This window comes from Salvelinus sp. IW2-2015, linkage group LG22 (assembly GCF_002910315.2).
Source record: "Salvelinus sp. IW2-2015 linkage group LG22, ASM291031v2, whole genome shotgun sequence".
Taxonomy (NCBI): domain Eukaryota; kingdom Metazoa; phylum Chordata; class Actinopteri; order Salmoniformes; family Salmonidae; genus Salvelinus; species Salvelinus sp. IW2-2015.
The window spans coordinates 21,315,666-21,331,767 of NC_036862.1; the positions used below are offsets into that span (position 1 = coordinate 21,315,666).

Sequence of the window (16,102 nt, forward strand, 5' to 3'; positions counted from 1 at the left end):
TCTTCTTCTACCTCATGGCTACTCCATTTTATCATTTCCTTCTACCCTCATGGCTACTCATTTTATATTTCTTCTTCTACTCCTCATGGCTACTCATTTTTATCATTCTTCTTCTACCCTCATGGCTACTCATTTTATCTTTCTTCTTCTACCCTCATGGCTACTCATTTATCTTCTTCTTCTACCCCTCATGGCTACTCATTTTATATTTCTTCTTCTACTCCTCATGGCTACTCATTTTATTTTCTTCTTTACTTCTTCATGGCTATATTTTACCTTTCTTCTCTACCCTCATGGCTACTCATTTCTTTATCTTTCTTCTTCTACTTCTCATGGCTACTCATTTTATCTTTCTTTTGTAAAATGGCCTGTAATTTCTAAATCAATTTGTGCTTTGACTTAATTTGTAAAAGTGTAAAATATGTTTTCTAATTAAATGCTGTTTTCTATACAAAAACCACCAGGTGTCTTGTCTTCAGAAAGGGATTGTTAAGCTATTACCATATTGCTTAAAGGGATGGTCCACTCGAAATAAATCTACATGATTTTTCCATTTACCTTGGCTGTAGACGATTCCCGAAGACTGTTTTTGGATAAGGCATTTGAAAAGTCGGTATTCCTCAGAATGTAACACAAGGGCGAGGGTTACTGGCTAGGGTTTGTAATTTATAGTACATAAAGTATAGGGGGATTTTCTTTGGTTCCTTTTCAACCTTCTCTAGAACTAGGAGGCAAATGTCCATTAAACCTAATGGTTCTGGTCCCTATGGTCAGTTAAAATCTTAACTCCGAGTCCCATCTGGATGCAATGCCTGGAAAAAGAGATTTTTTTTTTTTTTTTTTTACATGGAAACTGTATTCAAGCCACGTAATGAAAAACAAACAGTGATTTGCAATGAGCTGTGCAGTGCCTGTCCGCCCCATTGCCTGGGGCCCTTTTGTAGAGAATACACTGTCATCATTTATAGAAGCTTTGCCCAGGTTCGCTCCTATAGACAACCTGGAACAGGRATGACATTATTTCTGCTTATCACTGTTTGTTGGCATGGGGATCTCGCAGGCCAGAGCCTGAGGGGGTTACAGTACAATGACGTCCTGATTCAGGCTCCCCTGAATTCCCCCGCCATACAAACACAGACGGAAAACATCTTTCCCTGGAGTATCATCAACTCGCCATCTCTGTTTTCTCCATTAAAAGTGACAGTGTTTTTCCCTGCAACACTCTCGACRTGCCAACAGGCARCCACTCCCCTTTTCCTCTAGAGTTCCAGAACTCCACATGGCACGTCTGTAAAAACAGAAGCTGGAGAGTTCTGATGCGTGGTGAGTATGCATGGAGCTTGTCCGTCATTACAGAGAGAGAGAGTGCAGAATGCCAGTGTGACTCCTGGTGCAAAGAAAGGGTTAACTCTCCTCTTTTAGTGTGATGAGTAAGTGTTCTCCGCAACAGCTGCTTTGCATCTAGGGCCCAGAGAAAGAGAGGATAGTGGGATTGATGTGGATCGTTCTGAACAGGAACACTTTAGATTCTGGACTCCTGTCACTCCTCAGTGACATCATGTGTGTTCTGGTTCCTAGCTCTATGGTTCTGGTGTGCCAGAGGGCGCTGCCCACCGGGAGGGCGACAATGCCCCTCATCTGCAACCAGACACCTCCTGCCTCTTCTTCTCCATGTCATTCTACTCTGCCTCCATGCAACTGCCTGGCCCCACGGTAAGAGCTGGCGCGATGATTTCATCATATACTGATGATAACACATTTCATTCAGATGTATGACTCTACGAAGCCTGTTTGTGACTTGTATTAGCCTGCCTATTCTGAAGTGTTCACACAACTTCCATTGTTAGAGTTTTTCTTTTGCAGTTGCTGAGTAGTTTATTTCCTCTCTGAGTCATATGGGCATACCTAGTCATGTCTGGGTTTTAACTTCTCTAGTCACTAACCTAGTCATGTCTGGGTTTTAACTTCTCTAGTCACTAACCTGGTCATGTCTGGGTTTTAAATCTCTAGTCACTTACCTAGTCATGTCTGATTTTTAACTTTCTAGTCACATAATTAGTCATGTCTGATTTTTACCTTCTCTAGTCACATACCTAGTCATGTCTGATTTTTACCTTCTCTAGTCACATACCTAGTCATGTCTGATTTTTACCTTCTCTAGTCACATACCTAGTCAAGTCTGGATTAACTTCTCTAGTCACATACCTAGTCATGTCTGATTTTTACCTTCTCTAGTCACATAACTAGTCATGTCTGATTTTTACTTCTCTAGTCACATAACTAGTCATGTCTGATTTTTACCTTCTTAGTCACATAACTAGTCATGTCTGTTTTACCTTCTCTAGTCACATACCTAGTCAAGTCTGGATTAACTTCTCTAGTCACATACCTAGTCATGTCTGATTTTTACCTTCTCTAGTCACATACCTAGTCATGTCTGGGTTACCTTCTCTAGTCACATACCTAGTCATGTCTGATTTTTACCTTCTCTAGTCACATACCTAGTCATGTCTGATTTTTACCTTCTCTAGTCACATACCTAGTCATGTCTCATTTTTACCTTCTCTAGTCACATACCTAGTCATGTCTGATTTTACCTTCTCTAGTCACATACCTAGTCATGTCTGATTTTTACCTTCTCTAGTCACATACCTAGTCATGTCTGATTTTTACCTTCTCTAGTCACATACCTAGTCATGTCTGATTTTTACCTTCTCTAGTCACATACCTAGTCATGTCTGATTTTTACCTTCTCTAGTCACTACCTAGTCAAGTCTGGATTCTCTGCTGTTAGAGGACATTTTCTGTTACTGCCACACTCATTTTGACCAGACTTTAATGAGAATATGTATGACTGTTGGACTCTAAATCCCTAGAAGTCTAATTAGCATAATAAAATAATACCTGTAAAAAGACGTCAGTTTAAACTAGAGATATCTGTTGACCTAGATATATTTCAATCCGCCGATGTGCACTTCCGAATCTGCGTGAAAGGTGACAGAGCTAGAGTGATGTTTGTCAGACCATGAGACATCCCGAAAATTGGTCTTCTCACAAAAAAAACTGCACACAATGTTTCCTCAGAAATAATATAGGACAGACACTTCAGAACAAACTTCCTTTAGATTTTTTGGGGACTATCTGTTCCATGTAGTGAATCTGTTATTCAATGTGTTTGTATGAGCAGTAAGGCCAAATACATTTTTTCATCAACTATTTGTTTTTATTTGTATTTTATACTTCAAGGGGTCTTAAAATTTCAAATGAAATAGATAAATGTTCCTTGGTAGGATCTTCTTAAAACAATTCCATATAGATAGTAGAACCCCAGATTAGACCGGGTTTATTCTGTGGAGGGTTAAAGACACGTCTTTGGCACCATCACGAGATAGGGTCAATTGGGTTTGGGGGTTTCTTGCTGTTGTAATGACCCCTGGGGGAACACGATGTGAACTGTGAACCATGAATTTACGATCAAGCACATTACCTCCTGTTCCAATAGGATTAACCCACTCAGCAGAGTTAGTCACCAGAGAACTGTAGAATCACAGCATAGAATCACATTGGTTCCTTTTATTGTCTCTCACATAGAACTTGCCACAAGGCACCTGGAAGTTGATGAGAGGTATCTAACCAATTATAGTCTCACAGACGATTGCTACCCTAAACCCTCTTCCAGTGCACACATGCAATACTTAAGCAATAAGGCCCGAGGAGTTGTTTATATCTTGGCCAATATACCACACCTAAAGTCCGTTCTTAGGACACAAACCTTAGCAGTGATACATTGGCTATATACCACAAACCCCTGAGGTGCCATATTGCCATTAATAACTGTTTAGCAACATAAATATGACTGTAATTTAGTTTTGCATCATACCCGTGGCATATCGTCTGATATACACACTGCTAGAATGCTGTTTCAGCATCCAGGACCCAAACTACTGTACCTAGTTTATAATGTAGCTACGGCTGCGTTTACACAGGCAGCACAATTCTGATATTTTGCCCAATCATTGGCAAAAGAGCTGATCTGATTGGTCAAAAGACCAATTAGTGAAAAAAAATTATTAGAATTGGTCTGCCAGGTTGAACTCAGCGTTAGAGCCCTAGTCAAACAAATGTGATAACCAGATCTCTGAGATAGCAGAGGTAAGCTTCATACTGATAACTTTATCCCAAAAAACATTCTTCCAGTACAGAGAGGAAACATTAAAACGTATGTACAGATGAGGCGTCCTTGTTTTGTGTTGCGTTCAAACCGTAGCTAAATATTATTTTGGCAAGTATATGTCATGAATCCAAACGTGCATTCATGTAGACTATAGAGCATTGTTATTTTACTGAAGCAGTAATCATAGACATATGAATGCCATGCCTCGTGACATGTTTCTTTATTTAAATAGGCAAGTCAGTTAAGAACAAATTCCTATTTTCAATGACTGCCTAGGAACACTGCCTGTTCAGGGGCAGAACGACAGATTTTTACCTTGTCAGCTCAAGGATTTTATCTTGCAACCTTTGGTTACAAGTCCAACGCTCTAACCACTAGGCTACCTTGATTCACAACATGCATGTCTCTTTATGTGCCACTCCCTTGATACGACATTGCTTGTTCTTTTGAAGTTTAGGCTGGGTATCATGTGTTGTGCAGGTATGTGTTAATACATGTGTGAATTGGAAATGTGTTTCTTTTTGCATATCCCAACTCTCCCTGTGTCACGACTTCCACCGAACTCGGCTCCTCTCCTTGTTCGGGCGRCGTTCGGCRATCGACGTCACCGGCTTTCTAACCATCGCTGCTCCATTTCTCATATGTCCATTTGTTTTGTCTTGTTCCATACACASCTGGTTTTCATTCCATAATCACACTGCATGTATGTATTCCTCTGTTCCCCTCCATGTCTTTGTGTGTAATTGTTTCGTGTTACGTGGTTATCGTTACTCGCCAAACTGGGTTTTCATRTTTCCGTGTTTTTTGCACACAGTTTGTTTATTTTGTATTACAGTGTCTTGCATTTATCGCGCCGCGCCTTACACTTTTGCCTTGTGAGCTGGAGGTTTTCAGGAAGCTGCGTTCTTCTGTTCTTTTCTCTACTGCCATAATAAAGTGTGTACTTGTTCAATGCTCCCTGCTCTCCTGCACCTGACTTCTCCACCAGCAGCGCACAGCCCTGMCACCCTGAGACGCCCTCAGGGAATGGGGTCACGACCAGGGGCAGCCATTGTCAACAGTGACCCTGGAGCAATTAGGGTTCTGTGCCTTGCTCAAGGGCACATTCTTCAACTTGCCGGGCTCAGGGATTCGATCTAGCGACCTTTTGGTTACTGACCCAATGCTCTAACCGTTAGGCTACTTGCCAGGCTAAAATGGGCTTTGGGAAATACATTTGATTGACTGATTGATTGGTTTTAGATTCCAGAGGTGTGGTGGATGACAAGTGTCCCAGCTCAGAGTGGAACCACATGTGTAGGGACTGTTGTGAGTACCAGCTGATCCAGTGTAGATGTCCTTCCCAGGGGGCACAGGTGGGCTACTCCGTCCCCTGCTGCCGCAACCAACTGGACCAGTGTGACCCCTGCRTCATCCACCCTGGTAAACAACCTATCAGACCTCTACCAAAGATACTGGTAACTAACCCCAAAATATCTCAYCGTTGTCGTTTCCAGTGGGAGCAAATGAAGCATATTGGGCAGAACAGGCATGGAGGTGGGCAGAACCAAGCATGACCTAGCGAGATCCTGTTGTCATGTTTTAGCATATATTTGCATATTTCTGCTAGGTAACACCTTTGTGAAGTGTTCATGTGCAATAATTCAATTCGCCGTTGCATTCCTTGTAAACAAWWYTWTTTTTTTWAACTTTGGCAAAGGGTCAAGTATACAAAACTTAGTCCACTCTGTTCATAACAGATTGTAATKTGGGAAGAGAACTGTATTGACACCAAGTTTCATTTAGCTCCATTTTCTCCCACGTTCCGCCCCTGGACTTCCTCCCATCACCAAATTTGGTGGTGAGAAGAAGCTCTAAACGGACACTTCAGATTTCTACATCCTGTGAGACGTCTGTCTCCTTTTAATCTGTGCCTCTACTGCTTCCCTGTTACTCCCTTCCAGCTTTCTTACCCAATGCAACTGTTTGTACACAGACATTTTTCTTCTTATTCTTCACAAGGATTCACTTTTTCTTACAGATTTATAAACGTTTAATTAACCGAAACATTGAAAGTGATAAAACATTGGTTGAAATTGCATGTCATTTAGCTGCTTGCAGAACAGTGATCTGATCCCCTGGTTCCCCTGTTTCTCCTCTTCCCTCAGGCTGCAGTCTGTTTGAGAACTGTAAAACCTGTCACAATGGGACGTGGAGGCCAAGGACGATTTCTTCATCCGAGGGAGATTCTGTACGGACTGTCGTCAGGGCTGGGCAGGTGGAGACTGCAAGAGTGAGTCAGCTGTTTCAGGGGTAGAGCATTTTCTAAATTACAGTCCTTGGGAGTTTCTCACTTGTTTCATTGCCAGTGTTGGGGAGTAGTGAACTACATTGAAATGTTGGTCCACGTTTTAGTAGTTAATTACTTTTTAGCCATATAATGTTGGTGGTGTATCTAACTACTGGAACTACACACTACTTTTTAACCATATGATCTGTTCTTGCTTTATTCTATGACATTTCATATTTATATGATGAATCACAAAGTAACTTCAGTTAAGTAAGCTATGTTTATAACTTTAGTGTAGCTTAACTTACTTCTGCCAATGTGATGTAATTGGTAGCTTGGTAAATTATATTTTCATAGGAGCTTCCAACACTGTTCATTACACATTTACTTGAACGACTTGCTGCAAACATCTATGTTGTAATCTATAGTCATCTTGTGTTGCATTATGGAAGCTCACAGTATGTGTTCTTGTCCCTAGCATGTGGAGGGGTGATTCGTAGAGTCCAGGGCCACATCATGCTGGAGAGTTACCCCATAATGCGCACTGTGAGTGGAGGTTGCAGGTAGAGAGAGGGGAGAACGTGGAGCTCAGGTGGGTCCCTGAATTGATTATACTGTACTACACTGTCAAATTCAATGAATCTCTCATTGTCTTTCATGAAGTTGAATGTTATTCTATGGAAGTTGTCTGTCACAATCCAGTCGCAGCTTTCATGGACCTGTACTGAAAAAAACTTGTTTTAAGGGTAGTAAGAGGATGTCCTAATATGGACACTATAAAGATTAATATCTTATCCTACTTAATTAACAGCCAAACATGATGATAACAAGACCTTGTTTGGATCCGCCCAGGTTCTCCATGCTTAGTCTAGAGCCTGACCACAACTGTCACTTGACTACGTGGAGCTGCGGGATGGTGACAGCCTGAGCTCCCCCCGTCATTGGCCGTTTTGTGGAATGAGCTGCCTCCACCAATCAGAACCTCTGGAAGCAGGCTGCACGTCCTGTTTGTTTCAGACGGCTACAACAACTTTGATGGCTTCTTTGCCGCTTTTCAGCAGAGCTCAGGTAGCTACAGGCAGGTTTTATTGCCATTATGAACAAGACTTCAGCATAGATGTTGCATGTCCTTATGTGGTTAAATTTTGGCCAAGATGATTTAAATGATTTCAATCTATCAGCCTGTCGGTTGGTCAGCCTGTCTGCTGCTAGCCTATTATTCATGAAATAATCTGTCTAATTGTCTGTTTGTTTTATATTTGCTGCTCCCCTTGCAGCGTGCAGCCCCTCCCTCTTGTCAGCACCATGGAACCTGTTTGCTGGACCCAGTACAGTCTTTTCGCTGTGCATGTCTGGCAGGCTACACAGGTCACTGTGTGTGAGAATGGTTAGTGATCCGTCTGGTAGCCATAACCTCATTTCCTCCCCAAACAAAGTGAGTTATTCATTTCATTCAGGTATTTAAAACCTAGTTCTACTGCTTCCTGGGAGGAGAACATTTTACTGCAGTGGGTTATATCAGGGTCATACAGACATTTTACTGCAGTGGGTTATATCAGGGTCATACAGAACTCTTTACTGCAGTGGTTATATCAGGGTCATACAGAACCTTTTACTGCAATGGGTTATATCAGGGTCATACAGAACTTTTTACTGCAGTGGGTTATATCGGGTCACACAGAACCTTTTACTGCAGTGGGTTATATCAGGGTCATACAGAACCTTTACTGCAGTGGGTTATATCAGGGTCACACAGAACCTTTTACTGCAGTAGGTTATATCAGGGTCACACAGAACCTTTTACTGCAGTGGGTTATATCAGGGTCATACAGAACCTTTTACTGCAGTGGGTTATATCAGGGTCACACAGAACCTTTTACTGCAGTGGGTTATATCAGGGTCATACAGAACCTTTTACTGCAGTGGGTTATATCAGGGTCACACAGAACTTTTACTGCAGTGGGTTATATCAGGGTCACACAGAACCTTTTACTGCAGTGGTTTATATCAGGGTCACACAGAACCTTTTACTGCAGTGGGTTATATCAGGTCATACAGAACATTTTACTGCAGTGGGTTATATCAGGGTCACACAGAACCTTTTACTGCAGTGGGTTATATCAGGGTCACACAGAACCTTTTACTGCAGTGGGTTATATCAGGGTCATACAGAACATTTACTGCAGTGGGTTATATCAGGGTCACACAGAACTTTAACTGCGTAGGTTATATCAGGGTCACACAGAACCTTTTACTGCAGTGGGTTATATCAGGGTCTACAGAACCTTTTACTGCAGTGGGTTATATCAGGGTCACACAGAACTTTTACTGCAGTGGGTTTATATCAGGGTCACACAGAACCTTTTACTACTGTGGGTTATATCAGGGTCACACAGAACTTTTACTGCTGGGTTATATCAGGGTCAATACAGAACCTTTTACTGCAGTGGGTTATATCAGGGTCATACAGAACATTTTACTGCAGTGGGTTATATCAGGGTCACACAGAACCTTTAACTGCAGTAGGTTATATCAGGGTCATACAACGAACCTTTTACTGCAGTGGGTTATATCAGGGTCCACGAACCTTTTACTGCAGTGGGTTATATCAGGGTCATACAGAACTTTTACTGCAGTGGGTTATATCAGGGTCATACAGAACCTTTTACTGCAGTGGGTTATATCAGGGTCATACAGAACTTTTTACTGCAGTGGGTTATATCAGGGTCATACAGAACTTTTTACTGCAGTGGGTTATATCAGGGTCATACAGAACTTTTTACTGCAGTGGGTTATATCAGGGTCATAGAGAACCTTTACTGCAGTGGGTTATATCAGGTCATACAGAACTTTTACTGCAGTGGGTTATATCAGGGTCATACAGAACCTTTTCCTGCAGTGGGATATATCAGGATCACACAGAACCTTTTAAACTGCACGTGGGTTATATCAGGGTCATAACAGAACCTTTTACTGCAGTGGGTTTATATCAGGGTCATACAGAACCTTTTACTGCAGTGGGTTATATCAGGGTCATACAGAACCTTTTACTGCTGTGGGTTATATCAGGGTCATATAGAACCTTTTACTGCAGTGGGTTATATTTTTATCTATTTATTTCACCTTTATTTAACCAGGTAGGCAAGTTGAGAACAAGTTCTCATTTCCAACCTCAACCTGGCCAAGATAAAGTAAAGCAGTTCGACACATACAACAACACAGAGTTACACATGGAGTAAAACAAACATACAGTCAATAATACAGTAGYAAAAAAATAAGTATATACAATGTGAGCAAATGAGGTGAGATAAGGGAGGTGAAGGCAAAAAAAAGGCCATGGTGGCGAAGTAAATACAGTATAGKAAGTAAAACACTGGAATGGTAGATTTGCAGTGGAAGAATGTGCAAAGTAGAGATAGAAATATCAGGGTCACACAGTCTTTCTTGGTAGTCTTAAACAAATCTACATTMAAACAAAAGTATGCACCTCACATGGTTATGGGCTTAAAAAAAGAAGACACCTGTACAATGTCCGATATGGAGTTGAAATGTCTTCAATTTTGAGTGTGCATCACAATATTACACTTTATATGCACAGGAGACTGACATATAACAAAACTGTTTGACATAGAAACACCAGATTTTCATCAGTTACATTTTTTGCAAATCTTTATTAAAAATATAACATTCCACCCATGAGGCCAAAGGGGGCGCTATTGGTCACTGACTGCAGGAAAAGGCTACGGGTCATTTCAGGAGTCCAGACCAAACTGGTGATGGTTGATATAATATTTCTACACAGACAACACTTAGTCTCTCTCGCTCTGCCTTCCAGTTGCTAGGAGTCAGGTGTGTGTGTTGCCAGCGAGGCCCGTGAACGGGGAGCTCCTCTCTGTGTACGGCCTGGAGGATGAGCTCCTGGCTGTTCAGTACCTGTGCCACCCACCCTACACACTGACTGGCACCCCCCAGAGGACCTGCCTGCCCAACGCCACCTGGAGTGGCACGGTGCCRATCTGTGGGAAGGTAGAAAAAGGTAAAGTTAAAGATCATGTAAATGAATGGATAAACTTTATTGATCTCCTCCACAGACAGGAATGTTGCAGACCTGAGTACTGATGGAACAGGTGCATTACATTAGATGATGCCTCACGTGTCAATAAAATAAACTACACAAGGAAAACAAGAACGAGACTACACAAAGGAAAACAAAAGAGAGCTACAACAAGGACAAACCAAGAAGAGAGTACCAAGGAGAAAACAAGAAAGAGACTACACAAGGAAAACAAGAAGAGAGTACACAAGGAAACAAGAAGAGATACACAAGGAAAACAAGAAGAGACTACACAAGGAACAAGAAGAGACTACCACAGGAAAACAAGAAGAGACTACACAGGAAAACAAGAAGAGACTACACAAGAAAACAAGAAGAGACAACACAAGGAAAACAAGAAGAGAATACCAAGGAAAACAAGAAGAGACTACACAAGGAAAAAGAAGAGACTACACAAGGAAAACAACAGAAGAACTACACAAGGAAAACAAGAAGAGACTACACCAAGGAAAACAAGAAGAGAGTCAACACAAGGAAAACAAGAAGAGAGTCACAAGGAAAACAAGAAGAAGCAGAACAGAAGGAACAAGACGAACAAGGAAAACAAGAAGAGACTACACAAGGAAAACAAGAAGAGACTACCACAAGGAAACAAGAAGAGACTACCAAGGAAACAAGAAGAGATACACAAGGAAACAAGAAGAGAGTAACAAGGAAAACAAGAAGAGACTACACAAGGAAACAAGAAGAGACTACACAAGGAAAACAAGAAGAGAATACACAAGAAAACAAGAAGAGAGTACACAAGGAAAACAAGAAGAGATACACAAGGAAAACAAGAAGAGAATACACAAGGAAAAAAGAAGAAGACTACACAAGGAAAACAAGAAGAGACTACACAAGGAAAAACAAGAAAGAGAGTAACACAAGGAAAACAAGAAGAGAGTACACAAGGAAAACAAGAAGAGACTCCACAAGGAAAACAAGAAAGAGAGTACACAAGGAGAAACAAGAAGAGAGTAACACAAGGAAAACAAGAAAGAGAAACACAGGAAAACAAGAAGAGCTACACAAGGAAAACAAGAAGAGATACACAAGGAAAACAAGAAGAGAAATACACAAGGAAAAAAAGAAGAGACTACACAAGGAAAAAAAGAAGAGACTACACAAGGAAAACAAGAAGAGACTACACAAGGAAAACAAGAAGAGACTACACAAGGAAAACAGAGAGAGTACACAAGGAAAAGAAGAGAATACACAGGAAACAAGAAGAGACTACACAAGGAAAAAAAGAAGGAATAACAAGGAAACAAGAAGAGACTACCAAGGAAAAAAAGAAGAGACTACACAAGGAAAACAAGAAGAGACTACACAAGGAAACAAGAAGAGAGTACACAAGGAAAACAAAGAAGAGAGTACACAAGGAAACAAGAAGAGAGTACACAGGAATGAACATACACACATAGTCATGGTAGACCATTGAATGACCAGTCCATTTCTCAATACATGACTCTCCTCTATCTCTTCGTGTCTCTCAGAGCCCATTCGACCCAGTCAGAGGGGTGCAGACCCAGTCAGAGGGCTCGGGGTGTGTCCTCCTCCAGCAGGCTGCACCATGGCTACCTCCAGCTGGTCCGGGGCTCTGGGAGGAGGGCCTGACACAGTGGACTACTTCTGTAACACCTCCTACATCCTGAGTGGAGGCTCCCGGAGCACCTGTCTCCAGATGGCTCGTGGAGTGGCCGGCAACCACTGTGTGTTGGAGTATACTGACAGCAAACAGCCATTTAGATAAAACACCTGCACATGTTTATCCACATTTATAAACGTACTTGTTCGAGCCTGAATGCTGATTGGCTGACAGCCGTGGTTCCAGCCCTGAATGCTAATTGTCTGAAAGCCGTGATAATCAGACCGTGTACCACGGGTATAACAAAACATACATTTTTACTGCTCTAATTACGTTGGTAACCAGTTTATAATAGCAATAAGGCACCTCGGGGGTTTGTGGTATATAGCAATATATCACGGCGAAGGGCTGTGTCCAGGCACTCTTTGTTGCGTTGTGCATAAGAACAGCCTTAGGCGTGGTATATTGGCGATATATAACACCCCTTGGGCTTATTGCTTAAATAACATCAGACTGTATAGTGCTTTAGTGCTGTTTAGTTACTGGACAATGCTGTTGATTACGTGGTTAAGGGCTCTTTCTCTGTGTCCACAGCCTGTCGAGAGCCTAAGGTATCTGAGCTGGTGAGACACAAGGTTGTGACAAAGCCAGGCCCAATCCAGGTATGACCCGTAATATCCAGGTATGACCGTACATCCAGGTATGACCCGTACATCCAGGTTGACCCGTACATCCAGGTATGAGCCGTACATCCAGGTATGAGCCTACACCAGGTTGAGCCGTACCCCAGGTATCGACCCGTACACCCAGGTATGAGCCGTACACCAGTATGAGCGTACACCAGGTATACCCGTACACCCAGATATGAGCCGTACACCCAGGTATGACCCGTACACCCAGGTATGAGCCGTACACCCAGGTATGACCCGTACACCCAGGTATGACCCGTCACCCAGGTATGACGTACATCCAGTATGACCCGTACACCCAGGTATGACCCGTACATCCAGGTAATAGCCGTACATCCAGGTATGAGCGTAATCCAGGTATGAGCCTACATCAGGTATGACCCGTACATCCAGGTATGACCCGTAACCCAGGTATGACCGCGTACACCCAGGTATGACCGTACACCCAGGTATGCAGGGTACATCCCGGTATGAGCCGTAATCCAGGTATGAGCGTACCGTGACCGTATCCGGTATGAGCGTACATCCAGGTTGAGGCGTACATCCAGGTATGACCCGTACATCCAGTATGAGGCGTACAATCCAGGTATGAGGGCGTAATTAGCTTTTATTTTACAGCATTGGTGTCAAACTCATTCCACAGAGGGCCGAATGTCTGCAGGTTTTATTTTTTTCCTTTCAATTAAGACCTAGACAACCTGGTGAAGGGAGATCCTTATTAATTAGTGACCTTCATTCATCAATCAAGCACAAGGAGGAGAGAACCCGCAGACACTCTGCCCTCATTGGAATGAGTTTGACACGTGTTTTACAGACAATAGTAAACAACAATAGTAAACATTCCCAGTAACATTTATTCTACATCTCTTTTAAACATGCCCATTGTTAAGCTGTTCTCCTTGTACACAGACACCTTCTCTGTCCCCTACTACAGGAAGAGTCCAGTCCAGGGCTTCACACCTCGTCCAGGCATAAGGTCTATGACAGTCTCCCCCTGGCATGGACCCACCTCCTCAGGGAAGCTCCCCAGCACCCAAGACCCTATCCTGGAGGAATTACCCCGTGGTTTCCACCACCTGTACACTAGCATAGAGTATGAGTGTGCCTCCTCTCTCTACCAACACTACGGTAGCCCCGGCGAACCTGTCTGAAGACTGGCAGGTGGAGCGGGCGTCATGTCTCCTGCTCACCAGGTGAGGGCAGCGCTGACTTAAGAAAAGGAGATGTACTCAAACTTAGTCAGCCAATGTCTTGAGGGAATGAACAGATTTGGTTTTACGAATAGGTCCCAGTTTATTTGATCCATTTATACAATTCAGTACACATTAATGAACATTTCAGATTACTGTACAAGTGTCCCTAATACATTTACATCAGTTAGCAGATGCTCCGGTTAAGTGCTTTGCTCAAGGGCACATTTGACAGATTCTTTACCTAGTTGGCTCGGGGATTCGAACCAGCGACCTTTCGGTTACTGACCAAACACTCTTAACCGCTAGGCTACCTGCCTCCACAGGTGTACATGGTAGTTAGAAACATAGTCAGAAACAACCTATTTCCTCTCCATCTCTGACCCTAAACTCCTCTCTCTTTCTGTAACAGTGTGTGGTCAACTCCCAGCAGCCTTCAGCCCTCAGAACCTCACTGAGATTGGATGGCCCTGGCATGCAGCCATCTACCTCCGCTCCCACATRATCCGRAGTGCTGGCTCTGGCCTACAYGCGGCACCAGAGGAGGCCTCCTCTCCCTGGCAGCTGGCGTGCAGTGGAGCACTAGTCACCCAGCTCAGTGTGCTGGTGGCAGCTCACTGCCTGGTGGTGGCAGGAGTGGGCAAGCCGCAGTGGGTAGATCCAGCTGACATTAAAGTGGTGATGGGAATACACAGCCCGGGCCAGATGAGGACACTGAAACAACTGCAGGTGYGTGTGAGTGATGCTAAGCTAGGGGGATGCTGTATCTAGACAGGGGGTAAAAGTCTCTCTTGAAGTCTGTGAATACAGTTGTGAAGCCATTATAATACTTTCTTGACAATGTGTAAAAGGTGCAATCTGCAGTTGAAACAATAACAAAGCAGGCACACCACCACTGTTTTTGAAAAAAGCTGTGGAATGTGGCTGGAGAAATGTAACCATTCTCAAATTCATAGACAGAGCTATGGATTACAAGGGCTGACCATCCATAATGATATAAAAAATTATATTGTAACCGTATTTTGAGGCTATACAGTGTTTGTTTACATTTACGTTGTTTACAAACATTGGAGCAAAAGAAGCTTATATGTTGAGTTCAGATGGGGTACGACAATTGAKCTAAATTCATGAGGCATTTTTAAGTTATATTCTAAAAGAATGGGTATAATAATGGGTATCAATGGGTATTTATCATTCATTTATAAGTGGATGAAGGAACTGTAGATTGCTCCTTTAATGCCTACCAAAACATGTCAAGGTGATTTGTGATAGGCCCATTTTAAAGACGCAGTCCAATTGTCTTGATTTCCATATCAGATTATAAACCAACTTGTTGTTCCTCTAATACGGGTTGTGGTATAACTGTAAAATACCATTAAAAGATCCTGTATCCTCCACATCATCATTTCCAACAAATGCTGTAATATTTGGATATCATGAGATTTCACTGAAACACATTTCTGTCAGCATTGTAAAATCATTAGGTAAATGGAGCTTCAAGTAGGCCCATAAGGTGTTAATATGTTGGGCAATATTGTCACTTCAAATCCTGAACTGAGAAACACCTACAGGTGTAGGATCTTAATTTGAGCCAGTTTGCTACAGCAGGAAAATAATCTTGCAGCACCAGGAAATGTGAATTATTATGTGGATTATAATGAATGGACATGTTTGTTGGGGTTGATACATTTTGCATAAGGGAAATCAAGTCTGTCGTTTCAAAGTGTAAATTACAAACTTCAGAAGCCTTTCTAAACCTCAAATACACTTCAAGTTTTACATTTCCAGCACTGTTCTTCTGCAACAGGGTGATCAAATTAAGATCCTACATCTGTATGACACACTGGTATAAATCATATATTGTCATGTCAATGGGAGATGTAGAAAACTAAGGTTGGGGGTTTGTCCTAAACAATTAGACGTCCTTGCGTTATGCACAAACACTTCCCTCCGGAGAACAGATTGTAAGACTATTGTCGCCAACCTCACCGACCAAATCTCAATGCACATGGCAAGTCAGTAAGCTGTGCTTAGGTCCGGCCAAGTTGCATGCTGGGACACTTATGTGTTTAGACTGAGCCAAGCAAGCTGCCACT

General features: G+C 42.5%; 1 long non-coding RNA gene and 1 pseudogene across 2 annotated transcripts; both read left to right on the forward strand.

The window, feature by feature from the left end:
- The first annotated feature begins 1,280 nt into the window (after nucleotides 1–1,280).
- LOC111982676 (inactive serine protease PAMR1-like) lies at nucleotides 1,281–14,777 on the forward strand (annotated as a pseudogene).
- On the forward strand, nucleotides 12,731–13,252 carry LOC139022817 (uncharacterized). 2 transcript variants are annotated; one of them, XR_011473867.1, is made up of 3 exons: nucleotides 12,731–12,883; nucleotides 12,990–13,065; nucleotides 13,191–13,252. It is a non-coding gene; the product is annotated as an uncharacterized lncRNA (long non-coding RNA). The 2 variants fall into 2 exon arrangements; XR_011473866.1 differs by lacking the exon at nucleotides 13,191–13,252 and adding an exon at nucleotides 13,119–13,162.
- Nucleotides 14,778–16,102: the final 1,325 nt, after the last annotated feature.